The 18,192-nt window shown below is 44.2% G+C and overlaps 1 protein-coding gene across 2 annotated transcripts in view; it reads left to right on the plus strand.

Moving 5' to 3' along the window:
• EPS8L2 (EPS8 signaling adaptor L2) overlaps window positions 1–18,192 on the plus strand; it is a 273,304-nt gene that overhangs the window by 137,976 nt on the left and 117,136 nt on the right. The window lies entirely within an intron of this gene.

Below are 18,192 nucleotides of genomic sequence, written 5' to 3' on the forward strand. Positions count from 1 at the left end.
GACACGACATCTTTTTGGGGGGGGGGTTCGTTGGGTAGGGGTACTCGGGAGGACATAAAGAAAATGCCTCTCATGCAGCCGACTGCATTTGGTTGGGGATGTGAATGGGGGAAGTACGGGCGCTGCAGAAGTGGTGGGTTCCCAATTATTAGGCGAATGCAGCAGGAAGGGCATTATGGGTACGACGGGCCTGTGTTTGTCTTCTTCTTGGTGGCAATGAGACACTACTTGAGCTTGCCACCTCGCCAGTTTGAACTGCACTTATGGGACTCGCCACGCCACCAAGTGTTACTGCAGTGCTGGTTTGACTACGACCGGGGTGTGCTAAGCCGCTGGTGCTAGCCAGTTCACCAAAATGCTACCAAAAAAACTGTTAGTGATCGCAGGGATCAGGCCTGACTCTGCGAACGATGCAGTTATGTGTTTAGTGTTTTTGTAAGTGACAGTGATCGATCGATACTGCACTTGGGTGGGCTAGGCTGGGCCGGGCGGAGGGGCAAAACGCAGGTGCTAGCAGGTATCTGGGCTGATCCCGCTAACACTGCGTTTTTGGGTACCCTAAACTGCTGGGGACGCTAGTATAGATCTGATCGGATCAGATATTGATCCGTTCAGATACTATACCACTAAGGGAGGCGTATGCTGCGTGCGTGGGTGTTAGCGCTACTGCCGCTAACCTTACGCTGCCTGGGGCGATGCATATCACCGCCGGGCGATCAGGGGGCTAAACCTTTATTAGGTAATAAACGGCGGGTGCCCTGACACTATAAAAAATAAACTAACTAACCAGCGTCACCCGTAACAGTTATACGGTGATCAGTGGTGAAAGGGTTAACTAGGGGGCAATCAAGGGGTTAAAACCTTTATTAGGTAGTATATGGGGGTCCCTGACGCTATAAAACACTGACCGCGAACCTAAATATTTACCTCCCTAACTAGCGTCACCAGCGACACTAATACAGCGATCAAAAAAATGATCGCTTAGTGACACTGGCGACGGAGGGTGATCAAGGAGTTAAAACTTTATTAGGGGGGGTTAGGGGGGTACCCTAGACCTAAAGGGGGCTAATACTAACTGCCCTACCACACTAACTGTCACAAACTGACACCAATGCAGTGGGGCGGCACAGTGGTGTAGTGGGTAGCACTCTCACCTAGCAGTAAGAAAGGTTGCTGGTTCGAATCCCAACCACGACACTACCTGCCTGGAGTTTGCATGTTCTCCCTGTGCCTGCGTGGGTTTCCTCCGGGTTCTCCGGTTTCCTCCCACACTCCAAAGACATGCTGGTAGGTTAATTGAGTCCTGTCTAAATTGTCCCTAGTATGTGTGAATGTGAGTTAGGGACCTTAGATTGTAAGCTCCTTGAGAGTAGGGACTGATGTGAATGTACAATGTATATGTAAAGCGCTGCGTAAATTGACGGCGCTATATTAGTACCTGAAATAAAATAAAATAAATAAAATAATCAGAAAAAAAACAAAACTGCTTGATGGGGGGGAGGGGTGATTGGGGTGTAATGTGTGCCTGGCATGTTCTACTGTGTGTGTGTGTTGTGCACTCACTCGGATGTCTTCTCTCCTCGGCACCAGAACAGAAAATACCGAGCCGAGGAGAGATGACATCATTTAGTAAAACTGTATAGTAAACAGCAGCAGAGGAATGATTTCATTGATCGGGGGGGTGGCCACGAATGGATGGCTCCCCCTCACCTCCGATCGCCGGGGGAGAAATGCCGACCGCCTCGGGAGGCAGATCATGTACAGGTACGTGATTCTGCCTGCCTGTGCCATTCTTTGCGACGTATATCGTCGTGAGGCGGTCGGCAACTGGTTAAAGTGGTTGTAAATGCACACAAAAAAAAAAAAACCTGCAAGCCAAAGGCATAATGAGCTAGTATGCATAGCATACTAGCTCATTATGAAATACTCACCTTAGATCAAAGCCCCCACAGCGGAGTTATTTCCAGGTATTGCGGGCTCCGGCGCTGTGATTGGTCAGAGCCGCAATGATGGCATGCGCGTGGGAGCCGCCAGTAACGGCACGTCAGCTGAAGCAATGGCACGAACGAGCCGTTGCTTCAGTGCGCATCTGCTGATACAGGGGATTTCTCCTAAACCGTGCAGGTTTAGGAGATATCCATGGTAGCTACAGCTAAGCATTATTATAGGCTTACCTGTAGTGAAAAGTGGATTTTAAGGGTTTACAACCACTTTAAAGCTAAATTCTGAAAGTGAACTATAGCGGGAAGTGGGTGCTGAGGATGCCAAGAATAGTCATATTCCTTTTTATAGTTCAGGAAATCATCTTTCATCATGTACAATTGAAAATTAGTCCAGCATATAAAGCAAACTGCATGTTGCCAACAATAATGCAGTTTTTGTGGTAGTTTTTACAATGACACAATGGGCGGGCCTTGTATGCCTAGAATAATGTGATGCCTAAACACAAACCTGCATCCAGATACATCATTTCACTTGGTTTCAATCTGATTGCCATTGGAAACCTTGTGACTACAGGTGCATCTCATAAAATTAGAATATCATCAAAAACGTAATTTATTTCAATTATATAATTCAAAAAGTGAAACTCTTATTTTTTATATAGATGCGTTACACACATTTTAAACATTTCTATCTTTTTTCAATTTTGATGCTTATGGCTTACAGCTAGTGAAAACCCCAAATTCAGTATCTCAGAAAATTAGAATATTACATAAGACCAATAAAAAAAAAAAAGGATTTTGAATACATAAATGTTGGCTTACTGAAAAGTATGTCCATGTACAGTATAGTATGCACTCAATACTTGGTCAGGGCTCCTTTTGCATGAATTATTGCGGCGTGGCATGGAGGCGATCAGTCTGTGGCACTGCTGAGGTGTTATGGAAGCCCAGGTTGCTTTGATAGCAGCCTTCAGCTTGTCAGCATTGTTGGGTCTGGTGTCTCTCATCTTCCTCTTGACAATACCCTACAGATTCTCTATGGGGTTTAGGTCAGGTGAGTTTGCTGGCCAATCAAGCCAATCAAGTATCACAGTGATACCCTGAGCATTAAACCAGGTATTGGCAGTGTGGGCAGGTGCCAAGTCCTGTTGGAAAAATTAAATCGTCATCTCCATAAAGCTGGTCAGCAGAGGGAAGCATGAAGTGCTTTAGAATTTCCTGGTAGGGGGCTGCTCTGACTTTTGACTTGATAAAACACAGTGGACCAACACCAGCAGATGACATGGCTCCCCAAATCATCATGGACTGTGGAAACTGCACACTGGATCTCATGCAACGTGGACTCTGTGCCTCTCTACTCTTCCTTCAGACTCTGGGACCTTGATTCCCTAATGAAATGCAACATTTTCCACAGTCCGTGATGATTTGGGGAGCCATGTCATCTGCTGGTGTTGGTCCACTGTGTTTTATCAAGTCCTAAGTCAGTGCAGCCCTCTATCAGGAAATTTTAGAGCACTTCATGCTTCCCTCTGCTGACTAGCTTTATGTAGATGCTGATTTCATTTTCCAGCAGAACTTGGCACCTTATTGGCCAGCAAACTCACCTAACCTGAACCCCATAGAAAATCTGTGGAGAATTGTCAAGAGGATGATGAGACACCAGACCCAACAATGCAGACAAGCTGAAAGCTGCTATCAAAGCAACCTGGGCTTCCATAACACCTCAGCAGTGCCACAGGCTGATCGCCTCCATGCCACACTGCATTGATGCAGTAATTCATGCAAAAGGAGTCCCGGCCAAGTATTGAGTGCATACTTTATTGTACATGGGCATACTTTTCAGTAAGCCAACATTTCTGTATTACAAAACCTTTTTTTATTGGTCTTATGTAATTTTCTATATTTCTGAGATACTGAATTTTGGGTTTTCACTAGCTGTAAGCCATAACCATCAAAATTAAAAGAAAGAAATGCTTGAAATAGATCACTCTGTGTGTAAGGCATCTATATAAAATATATAAAGTTTCACTTTTTGAATTGAATTACTGAAATAAAATAACTTTTTTGATGATATTCTAATTTTATGAGATGCACCAGTATACTTTTCAGTATAGAGGACCCAATATAAATTAAAGGATAATCCTCTGCTGCAGAAGCTAAAGGAAATGCTTATGTACCAATGCTAAAATGTAAACTAATTAAAGTGATTGTAAAGTTAAAAGATAAAAAAATATTTTTTTTCCCCTGCATTACCTGCCTTAAGATAAAAGATGTTTAGGCTTTAGAACCACTTTAACTGATTGTATGTACATGTTATTTTTTTTTACTCAGGAAGTAATTATTATTTTTATCCAGCCACAGGTGACAAAAGTGACACCCTGAGTGCATAAATCCACTAGTCATACCCTTCTTACCATGCCAAAGGGGGAATATATGTTTAATAATAAATAATGCTAAAGTTTACATGTTAATTCTATTTTTAGGCCTGCATTTTTATTATCCATCCTTTAGGCAATTTACATATAGTAAATATTCTAAAACAACATGTTTGGATAATATATTATTTATTACAGGCCATAGTTTCCTAAAATATACGATAATGCTATAATATAAAAGCCCATTGTGTATCTATATATATCCATTTTTAAATACTAAAGAAATCTTTCCATTCATGTTATGGAGGACACTTTGAGAAGCTAATGCTTCAAAGGCAAAGCAATATTCGGGGCTTGTTTATAAGGCTAAATATTATTAAGCGTATGTGCAGCTTTTTTATAGTAAACATTGCTATATTTTCATTCACCCTGTATACAACAAATAATAATTACACAGTGATATAAATGAAACAACACCATATACAACATTCATTTGTATACCATCATATACGTGATGTGAACTTTTTTTCCTCCCCAAATTAATGTGCATTAGTGCAAGTCTATTTAAAGTCCACAGGTTTATCTTTTGTGACAATCCACAACAGCTCAAGTGAATAAAAACTTCTGTGATATTCGAGGATGTATCATGTAAGGGCTGTTCTGTGCTGTCTGCTGCAATAGGAGTTTAGCGGTACCTGTCAGACTGATCGCATAAATACATATTATGCTGTCATAATGCTGAAAATTTCTATCTGCTTTTGTGTGAGTATATTTTCTGCCTATTTTAGACAAAACTGGTTGGCAGAGAGCACTAGATGTTTCTATGATTTCTTTACTGAGCTGCTCCTGTATGGGAGATGTGGAAGTCTGTTGAGTTGCTTGAGCCCTGCCAGTTGGGATCAATCCTGAGGGTTATTTTGACCTTTTGTAACTAAGAGGTCTCTGTTTAGGTGAGCATATAGTAAGTGCACATGTTTTGAGGTAGCGGTGTGGGAAAATGTCATTTGTCTTCACTGTATTGATGAGGAATAATCACAGAAGTTGCTCTTCACTGGTTGTGCTGTCTATTGTCACAAAAGATACACCTGTAGAATTTAAATGGACTTTCACTAATACACAATAATTTGGGAAAAAAATCGTTTCACATATCACAAATATGGATATATACACATTAATGTTGTGTACTGTGTTGTTTCATTTATAAAATTGTGTAATTATTATTTGTTGTTGCTGTATATAGGGTGCAGAAAAATATAGCAATATTTACTATAAATTGTTACCAGAGCCGGATTAACATAGAAGCTATTGGAGCTGCAGCTCCAGGCCCCTTACCTTGAGATAGGCCCATTTGCCAAAAAAAAAAAAGATTGAGTTTCGAGGGTCATAGAGACCTCAAATTTGGTAGGTACCAGAAGACCTACCACGCCACTGGTCAAAATTTGGGGCTCCTAGGACCTATGGTTCCGGAGATACGAGGCTTCTTGCGCAGCCTGTCAGAAGCTACATACAGAGCGGCCAGTTTAAATACAAGCTGGAACACTCCGTTTGCAGCAGACTGAGAGTATGAACTCACAGTGCCTCTCCTCACTTCTTGTCAGAGGCACTGAGCTCAATGGACAGCTTGGAGCCTTGGACTAATGATAAAGTACCATTGGACCAACTGTCCAATAAAAGACACATGCTCCCTTCCAGCCCAGCCCTGTTAATTACAAGGCAATACATGAGTTTATGGGTATAAGATTTACCTATAATCCCATGTTTTTCTCACACAATTAAGAGGGAGAATGAGAATCTTCTGCTGCTGAAAAGGTACTGTTTTAATCAAGCTAAATCATATATTATTATGCTATATGTTATAACATAATAATTTATTATTTATCTATTTACTGTGAAATTGCTGGTTGGAAGTTATAACTTTAAACTTCAGTAATTTGTCCGTTAAGCCTCCTGCTTGAGTGCAGTTTTTGGAAATATAGTAAATTACCTTAAAAATAATATATAATAATTATTTGTATGTTACTTATGGTAATTAACGCCTTGCCACCCAGGCCAATTCTGATACTTCTCTCCTACATGTAAAAATCATAATTTATTTGCTAGAAAATTACCCTCAAACATTATATATATTGTTTTAGCAGACACCCTAGGGAATAAAATGGTGGTCTTTGCAACTTTTTATGTTACACGGTATTTACTCAGCAATTTTTCAAACGTGTTTTTTTTTTTAAAGAAACTGTTTCATGATTAAAAAACAAAACAACAACACACTAAAGTTAGCCCAATTTTTTTGTATACTATGAAAGATAATGTTACGCCAAGTAAATAGATACCTAACATGTCATGCTTTACAATTGTGCACACTTGTGGAATGGCGCCAAACTTCAGTATATAAAAATCTCCCTAGGCGATGCTTTAAAAATGTTTACAGGTTACATATTTAGAATTACAGAGGAGATCTAGTGCTAGAATTATTGCTCTCGCTCTAACGTTCGCGACGTATGTAAGCTGTGTGTATCTGGCTCTGATACTAGCCAGTGCCTCACCAGCCACTGCCCTCACCGCACGTCCCTGACCCAAATCTTACAAATACATTTAGATAGGGCTGTACGCATGCCATAGCTGTGATGCTTTACTTCACAGCTGAAACTTTTTTTTTTTTTGGAACTTCTTTAGCTGCAGCATCTTTAACTCAGCCTGTAGCATTTGACGGGCAGCGCCACCTGTCAAACTCGCCTATTGATTTCAATTGGGCCACTCTGCAACTGCAAGTCAAACTCGCTCGCAGTAGCAGCATAATCCAACAATGTAAAAATACCATTCAGCAATGTAAAAAAAAAGGAGGCGGCAGTAGCACCTCATGAACGCCTGTCAGCTGCTGCTATACCACTCGTTGAAAAGCAATCCATCACATTTCAATTTTCAGAAGGCAGTAAGCATTACCATAAATGTGAAAGAAACTTGAAACACATCATCCATTTCACACTCCCCACCAACCAGGTCACTCGCCAGCCACTTCCCATGTTAGCCACCTCCCTTCAACTAATATCACAGGTGACCATTTCCCAACCTGCAGATGACAGACCCTTCTCCAAAAGATATCACTCCCAGTTACTCCCTCACCTGCTGATTGATATCCCTCCATGACCACCTCACACCCCCCTGCTGACAGACCTCTCTCCCCTGCCTGTCCCCACATACCCTCTCACCTGCTGACCCATGGATGGGGGAATCCCTCCCGCTGTGTTATTGTGTTCTGCCAGTGGGGAGTCTTCCCTACCCACAGAATACAATGATCAGGGTTGCTAACTTTAGCTGGCAGCACTGATTGTTTTGGGAAAAACCTGACAGGCTGTTTGTACTCAAGTTGATTAATAGATTGACTTGTGGACAACCAGCTAGCCCATACATAGATCGACTATGGCTGGTCTCTGCTTAATTGGCTTAATTTCAATCCATGTATGGACTGCTTAACCACTACAAAGTCCCTAAACATCCTTCCACAAACCTTTACATTTTTCCTTCCCAGATTCCTTCATACTCCTCACCTGTACATAGTGCCTGCTGTCATACCCTCCACACTCCTCACCTGTACATAGTGCCTGCTGTCATACCCTCCACACTCCTCTCCTGTACATAGTGCCCACGGTCATACCCTCCACACTCCTCTCCTGTACATACTGTTCACTGTCATACATTTCTCTCCTGTACATACTGCCTGTTGGTTTTATAGGGTGAGGATATTATTGCCTGTGCGATGTATTTTAGATGTATTCTATTTATAAGGCTAGTGCGATTTCTCCTACTCCTGTCATAATGCTGCAATGTATAGAAATCACATTATTCTTTATGGTTCCTGTTCACATCAATATATGGTGCAGTGCGATCTTTGAAAAGGTGCAGGTGCAGCATAATTCATTATTGGCTCCATAAACTTTAATGGGAGTGTATGAAAAACGTGTAAAAAATGAATGTTCAAGTGTTTTTGGTAGGTTTTTGGCAAGGTCTTGTGTTTAACAACCAGTCTCTTCCTCCTACTAAAAAAAACGCATACATCATGAAAACACATCAAAAACGTGTAAAAGCATGTGTAGCATGTGTTGCTAGAGTATGTATATAAGTTGTTGGCAGAGTAGGTAAATTTAGGCAGGTCTGGCTGGCAGGCAGGCCTGTTTGTTTTGATCTGGGCTGGCAGTGGCTCAGGGTAGTGCTCGGTGACTCATGGACAGCATCACCAGGACCTCCCACTTCTTTCCAGAACATTCTGGTGTTTTCTGGAAAGAGAGGTGGAGAGGGGAGGTGAAGCTGCCTGGGGTATTCAGAGGAGCCCTGACCAATCCCCAATCTGGGTTGGCAGGGGGCAGGCCTCCTTGAATACCCGGGGTCAGCCCAGCTGAGGGAGGAGTTGTTTGGGTGGAATTTGGAGATGGAGTGCTAGGCTGTTGGTGGCATTTGAGGGAGCTCCCCAGTCTGGGGGGGGGGGTGACCTTGGGTCTGGGCTCGGGTGTGGACGGGACCCTCCTACAACACACAGAGGTGTCCTGGCCAAAAGAAGCAAGGAGAGGATAGTGGGAGAGCACTGGGGAGACGCCTGAGAGGGCTGATAGTGAGCAGTCTGAGATGGGTGTAGAACCAGAAGAGAGAACTGGGGAGGCATGCCTGAGAGGACTGGGAGATTGCAGTTTGAGATGGGTGCAGAACCAGGTGAGAGTACTGCAGAATCATGGGCAGTGGAGAGAGGCAGCTGCAGCCAGGAGGGCTGGCAGGGCCTGAAGATGTGGTACTGGGCTCAGTAGCCACGCAGACAGCTAGCACGAAAGAACTACCTTATTTTTGTTGCTACACTAAAAGGGGTCCGCGGTCTCTGCCTGCAAAGGGCATCTACCTTGAGCCTGGTTGAGTCAGTTCTGGCCTACAAATCAGTGCCAGCTGGTCCTGGAAATATAAGCAAGTGAAGTGCTGGAGGTGTTGAGGAGTAATAGTCTGCAAGCAAGTGTTGTGCTGGAGTGAAGACTGGAGAGTATATACAGAGAGTGTATATAGTTGTCCCATGTAAATTTTCTTCAATCAACTGGGCATCCCATATACCCTTACCCTATCCAAGTGAATTCCCCTTAATAAAAATACAAAATAAAGTGCATGAACTGTTTTCTGTCTAAGAGTGACTGGAAATCTTGTGTCAGGCTGGACAGGGTGGACTACTATACTCAGCAGCCCTCACAAGGGTACCATTACACATGCAATAATGTGCTATAAAAACACACTGATTATGCAGTAGCACTAGTCTAAACCTAGGCTAAAGGTCTGAAGTCCAAACTTTGATACTTTTTCACACTTACTATAACACTACATTCACTCTATGTGTAAAGAATATTGGACTAATGCATTACACCAAGGTACATGCAGGAAAAGGATGTTACAAGGCCTCCATCATTATCAACGCTCTGTTTGTACCTTGGTTTGATATAGTAAATATAAGGATTACATCCTTTTAAAGCACAGAAAGTCCTATTTTCTTCATGTCTGATACTTTTATATAATTGTGGGAACTATTGATTCTATTGTACTGTGACTCTTGAATCTATTTTTCACCATGTTGCTCTCACTGCTTTCTTAAAGCTGGCTTAAGTAGTATTTTGTTCAGCTTTACAGGCTTCACTAGAATTATGAAGGTGTGAAGTCAGCTTTGGATTGGAATTTTATCTTGACGTTGGCGGTGGAATATTTTATTACCAGTAACCCAGAGAGATTTATAAATATCAGGGTCTAAAAAGTGACCTTTGTATATTTTATAACATCTATAAATTGGACTATATATACAGTACTATTGTCTTCAAACAATATGTTCAGTTTGTCAAACCTTATTTTTATCAAGAAGCTGGACCATAGCTATTTTAGCCCAGATCAAATGCCTTTTCATTTTTCTTTAACACAAACAGATTTAATAGAATGAAGCATATACATTAAAAAAAAAGCATGTTATCGTAATGCACCTTCCCTGTGTGCGGTGTGTTGCAGTGACATTCATTGTGAATGATGCCCCAATGCACTTGTACAGTAGAGGGCAATGCACAATGCCGCACACAACCATGCACACACCATGCATTTGTGGGGCACTGCACTGCAAAAAGTGATCATGTGATTTTCCTAATCCATTGCAATGCGTTGGCAGCTCATTTACAAGGAATGGGCCATGTCAACCCAATTGTGCAATGTAATGTACATCACATTAAAGTACATTCGAGCTGCATTCAAATGTCTGAATCCAGCCAACCGACTACATTCACATGGCTGAAGAGGGTTGTACACTGTCAAGAAGCAGCTTGCCCCCCCCCCCCCCCACTTAGCAGGGGGGAGAAGCCTAGAGTACTGGCGTGGGACTCAAGAAGAGGAGGATCAGGGGGTGCTGTGTGCAAAACCATTGCACAGAGTAGGTAAGTATACCATGTTTTTTATTTAAAAAAAATAAATAAACTGTGTTTACTATGCTTCAGTTTGTGAATGATCAGGAAGCTGTTCAACACAGAGCACTTCCCATTCATTCCCTGTCTCGTGCAGCTGAGGCTGCAGAGAAAGGGACTGGGGAATATCAGATAGAGAAGTCCCTTTCTCTATTTGATATTTCACCAAAGCCCCTCAACGGGGCTCCTAAAAGAATTGTAAAAAAATAATATTGTAAAATTGACATAATACTGGATATACACACACACACAAGCATATGTGTTTGAGTTTTGGGGTGCACACCTTGATCACCAGGGTTGTCAAATATCCACAAGGCTGGCTTTTTTTTTTTTTTTAAGCCTGAGGCTCTTTAAAAATAAAGGGGGGGGGCTGGTGGTGGCGATGGATGGATTGCTGCCCCCCCCCCCCCCCAAAGAGATTCCACCAGCCGCCACTGCCCCTTACATCAGAGTTCCCCTTTACACAGGAGTCCACAGCATCCGCCTTTACAAAAAAATTGCCGTGTGCCGCTAAAGTTTTCGGGTTTGGTTTGAAGAAAAGGTGGCAACCGTAACAGGTTCAGCATGCGCTGGATACGTTTTTGGGAAGTTTGCTGTAAACACCAAAGGAGATTGATACAGTGACATTTGTTTGTTTTTTTTCAAATATAAATTTTTATTTTAATGCCCATGGGCTAAGACAATAGGTACAAACATATATAGAAACATTCAAAAGGGGATGCGGGGGGAACGTGATCAACATCAGCACATTGAGGGAGAAATCAAACAGAGTACATGTACATCCTCCAAACCGTAATAGCAGATCTATTCACGAGTGCCTCTTAAATTGACGTTGTGGGGCGCAGGGGCCCACTCCATCAGCAAATCCTCTAGTCAGAGGTGATGAAGGTTGGAAAACCACTGTCTCCCGTCGTGACATTTGTTTTTAACCACTTCCCGACCGGCTCACACCGATCTACGATGGCAAAGTGGCACGGGTGAGCAAAACAACGTACCCGTACGTCGCTGCGTCATCCGCTGCTAGCAGACACACGCCGACCGCGCTTCGCGGGAGCGTGCCCGCGGGTCCCGCTGACTCGATGTCCGCCGGTGGCCCGCGTTTGTGGCACAGAGAGGCAAAACGGGGAGACGCCTATGTAAACAAGGCACTTCCCTGTTCTGCCTACCAACATGACAGGGATCTATTGCTTCCAGTGATCAGGAGCAGTGATCTCTGTCATGTTCTAGTGAGCCCATCCTCCCTACAGTTCCCCCTAGTGGTTAACCCCTTCCCTGCTAGTGACATTTACACTGTAATCAGTGCATTTATATAGCACTGATCGCTATATAAATGCCAAAGGTCCCAAAATAGTGTCAAAAGTATTTGTCCGCCGCAATGTCACAGTCGCGATAAAAATCGCAGATCGCCGCCATTGCTAATAAAAAGAAATTATTAATAAAAAATGCCATAAATCTATCCCCTGTTTTTTAGACACTTTACTTTTGCGCAAACCAATCAATATACATTTATTGTAGAAGAATACATATTGGCCTAAACTGTGGAAGGAATTTGTTTTTTTATATATATTTTTTGGAATATTTACTATAGCAAAAAGTAAAAAATATTTTTTTTTTTCAAAATTGTCTCTCTTTTTTTGTTTATAGTGCAAATACTGTAATTAAAACCACATAGGTGATCAAATACCACCAAAAAAAAGGTCTATTTGTGGGAAAAAAAGGACGACAGTTTTGTTTGGGTACAATGTCGCATGACCACGTAATTGTCAGTTAAAGCGACGCAGTGATCTCCTGAGTTGGATCAACCTGTTTCAAGCTATTTTTTTCTTTCCTATTAACTTTTATGGGGAGAAAAGTAGCTGTGGTGCAAATTAAAGCGGTAGTAAACCGCAAAAAAAAACAACCTGCAAGACAATGGCATAATGTGCTAGTATACATCGCATACTAGCACATTATAAAATATTCACCTTGAGCCTGGGTTCACACTTGTACGACAGACACACTCCGACATTGGGAGCTCATATCGCATGACGTGTGAAAATCAATGTTTCCCTATGGGAGTCGTCTTAACTGGTCCAACATAAGTCGGTCCGACTTTGAAAATGCTCCCTGCACTACTTTGGTCTGACTTTGATCCGACTTCAGCCCTTTGAATATCATTGAAGTCGGATCAAAGTAGGATCCTTGTCCTAACCGTCCGACTTATGACATCCGATATGGTGATTACAGCAGCAGTAAAAGGAATTTATGTCACACTGGGATTGTTTTGATTGGTCAAAGGACAAGTCAGACTATCACAAAGTCGGATCAAAGTAGTATCCTGTTCATTCAAGTCGGATGGATGTAGGACCGATGTAGGACTGATGTCGCAGAGCAAAGTAGGATGACAGTGGTATGACATGTAGTATCAGTGTGAACCCAGCCTAAAACAAGGCCCTTCCAGCTGCGCCCGCTCACCGCTGAGAGGGCTGACATCTTCTCCCATCCTTTCTTCCGGGATTGCGGGCTTCGGCATTGTGAGTGGCTCAATGCTGAAAGTGAAAAAAATGGCCTGGACAGGAAGGCCTGCCCTGGTTTAACATCCCAGTTTACAAGAGGTTAAAGAGACACTGTCTTGTAACTTTGCGCCGCTCCTTCACCACCTTCTCACTCCAGCAGAGCCCTCACTGGCGGTTGCATCTGGGTGAGGGAGAATGTAACCTCTATTAGGTGACAGTGCAGGAACACTGTCATGTGGAGAAGGGCAGTGATATCAACCATGAAGTGTCGACCCCATCCAACACTGAAGTTTACCCAGGGTGGGCACCTGCAATAGGGAAGCAATGAGGGACCATGGACAGAAGAGTCTGAGAGGTGGGTAATTGGGAGGTCACTGTAACTTTGCCCTAAATGGTCATACCTTAGGGTATAGATACCCTTGGGATATGTGTTTACTGGCATTTGTTTAGATCTTAATTGCTTTTCTACCCAGTAATGTTAAAGTCATTATAAAGTCTTTTTTTTTTTCTCTATAAAAAAAACAAACATGTTATACGTATCAGGGAGGTGCGGTGAGGTCAGTGGCTGGTGAGGCACTTGCTAATATCAGAGCCAGATACACACAGGTTGCACACGCCGTGAATGTTAGAGCGAGAGCACTAATTCTAGCACTAGATCTCCTCTGTAACTCTAAACATGTAACCTGTAAAAAATGTTTAAAGTGTCGCCTATGGAGATTTTTAAGTACTGAAGTTTGGCGCCATTCCACAAGTGTGCGCAATTTTAAAGCGTGGCATGTTAGGTATCTATTTACTTGGCATAACATCATCTTTCATAGTATACAAAAAATTCAGTCTAACTTTAGTGTTTTTTTTTTTTAAATGTGAAAAACTGCTGTACAAATACCGTATAACATAAAAAGTTGCAACGACCACCATTTCATTCCCTAGGGCAGGGGTGTCCAAACTTTTTTTCAAAGAGGACCAGATTTGATGAAGTGAACATGCTTGAGGGCCGACCATTTTGCCTGACATTCTTTGAACCATTAAAATTCGGTCTGTGTTCACCCGAGCACTAATACACTGCCCAACAAGAATTCTCTTGGCTTTGTGGCTGTGTGTGGTGAAGAGATGAGCTTGGTCGTGTTATTTGGATATATTGTATTTATCGGTGTATAAATTGCACCTTCACTTAACCACTTCAATACCAGGCACTTAGACACCTTCCCGCCCAGGCCAATTTTCAGCTTTCAGCGCTGTCACAATTTGAATGACAATTGCGCGGTCATCCATCACTGTACCCAAACACATTTTTTATCATTTTGTTCCCACAAATTGAGCTTTCTTTTGGTGGTATTTGATCACCTCTGCGGTTTTTATTTTTTGCGCAACAAATAAAAAAAGACCGAAAATTTTCGAAAAAAAACACGTTTTATTTGTTTCTGTTAAAATTTTTTGTAAATAAGTACGTTTTCTCCTTCAATGATGGGCACTGATATGGCTGCACTGACGGGCACTGATACGGTGGCACTGATTGGCACCGATGAGGTGGCACCAATGAGGTGGCACTGACGGGCACTGATGATGGGCACTGATAGGCGGCACTGATGGGCACTGATAGGTGGCACTGATGGGCACTGATAGGTGGCACTGGTATGTGGCACTGATGGGCACTCATAGGTGGCACTGACAGGCACTCATAGGCGGCACTGATGGGCACTCGTAGGCGGCACTGATGGGCACTCGTAGGTGGCATTGATTGGTACATATGGGTGGCACTGATGGATACTTATGGGTGGCACTGATTTGTGGCACTTATGAGCACTGATAGGTGGGCACTGATGGGCACAGATGGGCACAGATGGGCACTGACAGGTAACACAGATGGGCACTGACAGGTGGCACCGATGGGCAATGACAGATGGCACTGATAAAACATTGGGGGCATTGCTGGGCAGATCTTGGACATAATGGTGCCAATCAGTGCCCATTTGTGGGCACTGATTGGCACAGATTGGGCACATTGGGCACATGTGGATGGCCATGGGGTACATACCTGGCCATCCACATGTTGCCTATTCCCTGGTGGTCCTAGTGGCGATCCCTGGTGGTCCAGTGTGGTGATCTGAGGGGGGGCTGCGCTGATAAACAATCAGCGCAGACCCCCCCTGTCAGACGCGAGTGAGAAAGAGCCGATCAACGTCTCTTCCCATCGACAGCGTGATCAGCCGTGATTGGACACGGCTGATCACGTGGTAAAGAGCCTCCGGCGGAGGCTCTTTACCAAGATCGGTGGAGCGGTGTGTCAAGCTGACACACCGCTCCACCGATCGCCGCGATGCGCGCCCCCGGGGGCGCGCGGCGGCATGTTATCCTGCTGGACGTCATATGACGCCCAGTCAGGATAACAGAACCACTTCTCGGACGTCAATCCGCTATAGGGCGGGCGGGAAGTGGTTAAAGAGGGAAGTTTCAGGAAAAAAACTTAAATTTTAAATAAAGAACTGTAAAGCAAAATAAACCTAAAACTGTAAACCATTGCCATGAATGCAGACTCACCATTGCCATTAATGCAGCCTCACCATTGCCATGAATGCAGCCCCACCATTGCCATGAATGCCGACTCACCATTGCCATGCATGCAGACTCACCATTGCCATGAATGCAGCACCCCTATTGCCATGAATGCAGCCTCACCATTGCCATGAATGCAGACTCACCATTGCCATGAATGCAGCCCCACCATTGCCATGAATGCAGCACCCCCATTGCTATGAATGCAGCACCCCCATTGACACGAATGCAGAACCCCCATTGACATGAATGGAGCACCCTTATTGACATGAATGCAGCACCCCAATTGACATGAATGGAGCACCCCTATTGACATGAATGCAGCCCCACCATTGCCATGAATACAGCACCCCCATTGACATGAATGCAGCACCCCCATTGACATGAATGCAGCACCCCAATTGACATGAATGGAGCACCCCTATTGACATGAATGCAGCCCCACCATTGCCATGAATACAGCACCCCCATTGACATGAATGGAGCACCCCTATTGACATGAATGCAGCACCCCAGTTGACATGAATGGAGCACCCCTATTGCCATTAATGCAGCCTCACCATTGCCATGAATGCAGCCCCACCATTGCCATGAATACAGCACCCCCATTGACATGAATGGAGCACCCCTATTGACATAAATGCAGCACCCCAATTGACATGAATGGAGCACCCCTATTGCCATTAATGCAGCCTCACCATTGCCATGAATGCAGCCCCACCATTGCCATGAATGCCGACTCACCATTGCCATGCATGCAGACTCACCATTGCCATGAATGCAGCACCCCTATTGCCATGAATGCAGCCTCACCATTGCCATGAATGCAGCCCCACCATTGCCATGAATGCAGCACCCCCATTGCCATGAATGCAGCACCCCCATTGACACGAATGCAGAACCCCCATTGACATGAATGCAGCACCCCCATTGCCATGAAAGCAGCACTCCCATTGCCATGAAAGCAGCACCCCCATTGACATGAATGCAGCACCCCCAATGACATGATTGCAGAACCCCCATTGACATGAATGCAGAACCCCCATTGCCATGAATGCAGCACCCCCATTGACATGAATGGAGCACCCCTATTGACATGAATGCAGCACCCCAATTGACATGAATGGAGCACCCCTATTGACATGAATGCAGCCCCACCATTGCCATGAATACAGCACCCCCATTGCCATGAATGCAGCACCCCCATTGACACAAATGCAGAACCCCCATTGACATGAATGCAGCACCCCCATTGCCATAAATGCAGCACCCCCATTACCATGAATGCAGCACCCCCATTGACATGAATGCAGAACCTCCAATGACATGATTGCAACACCCCCATTGACATGAATGCAGAACCCCCATTGCCATGAATGCAGCACCCCCATTGACATGAATGCAGCACCCCCATTGACATGAATGGAGCACCCCTATTGACATAAATGCAGCACCCCCATTGCCATGAATGTAGCACTGCCATTGACATTAATGCAGCACCCCCATTGACATGAATGCAGCACCCCCATTGACATGAATGGAGCACCCCTATTGACATGAATGCAGCACCCCCGATTGCCATGAATGTAGCACCGCCATTGACATGAATGCAGTACCCCCATTGCCATGAATGTAGCACTGCCATTGACATTAATGCAGCACCCCCATTGACATGAATGCAGCACCCCCATTGCCATGAATGCAGCACCCCATTGACATGAATGCAGCACCCCCATTGACATGAATGCAGACTCACCATTGACATCAGTGCAGCCTGATCCATGCTCATCTGCAGCCTCTGGGGACAGGGAGGGGGGCTCTGCCTCACCTGCCTCCCCTGACCCCTGATACTTACCTGCTCTGTGTAGTGGATTTTCACAGAGCAGACCAGATCCTCCTCTTCTCGGGTCCCTCTTCTGTACTGTGCTGTATATGCTGTCGTTGTTCTGTCAAAACAGCCAAGTTGTCGAAATCTGCAATTACTGCTGCTGGAGAGTCTCCGGAAGTGACGTAATCAGAGATTTTAATGAGTTGTCTCTTTTGACAGAACACCCCCACAGCAAGCAGCTTGCTATGGGGGCACACGAGCCGAGTCATAGCTCCCTGTGTCCATTCAGACATGAAGCCACGGCCCAGCTTTCCCCCATCTCTCCTGATTGGCTGGCTGACTTTGATTGACAGCAGTGGAAGCCAATGGCACCACTGCTGTGTTTCAGCAAATCAGGAGGTAGCGTCTCGGACGGCCAAGACACTCGTGGACATCACTGGACAGAGATGGGGTTCAGTTAAGTATTAGGGCGGCTGAGGGGGGCTGCTGCACACAGAAGGCTTTTTTATCTTAATGCACAGAATGCATTAAGATAAAAAA

The sequence above is a fragment of the Aquarana catesbeiana genome, linkage group LG11 (genome assembly GCF_042186555.1).
Source record: "Aquarana catesbeiana isolate 2022-GZ linkage group LG11, ASM4218655v1, whole genome shotgun sequence".
Lineage (NCBI taxonomy): Eukaryota > Metazoa > Chordata > Amphibia > Anura > Ranidae > Aquarana > Aquarana catesbeiana.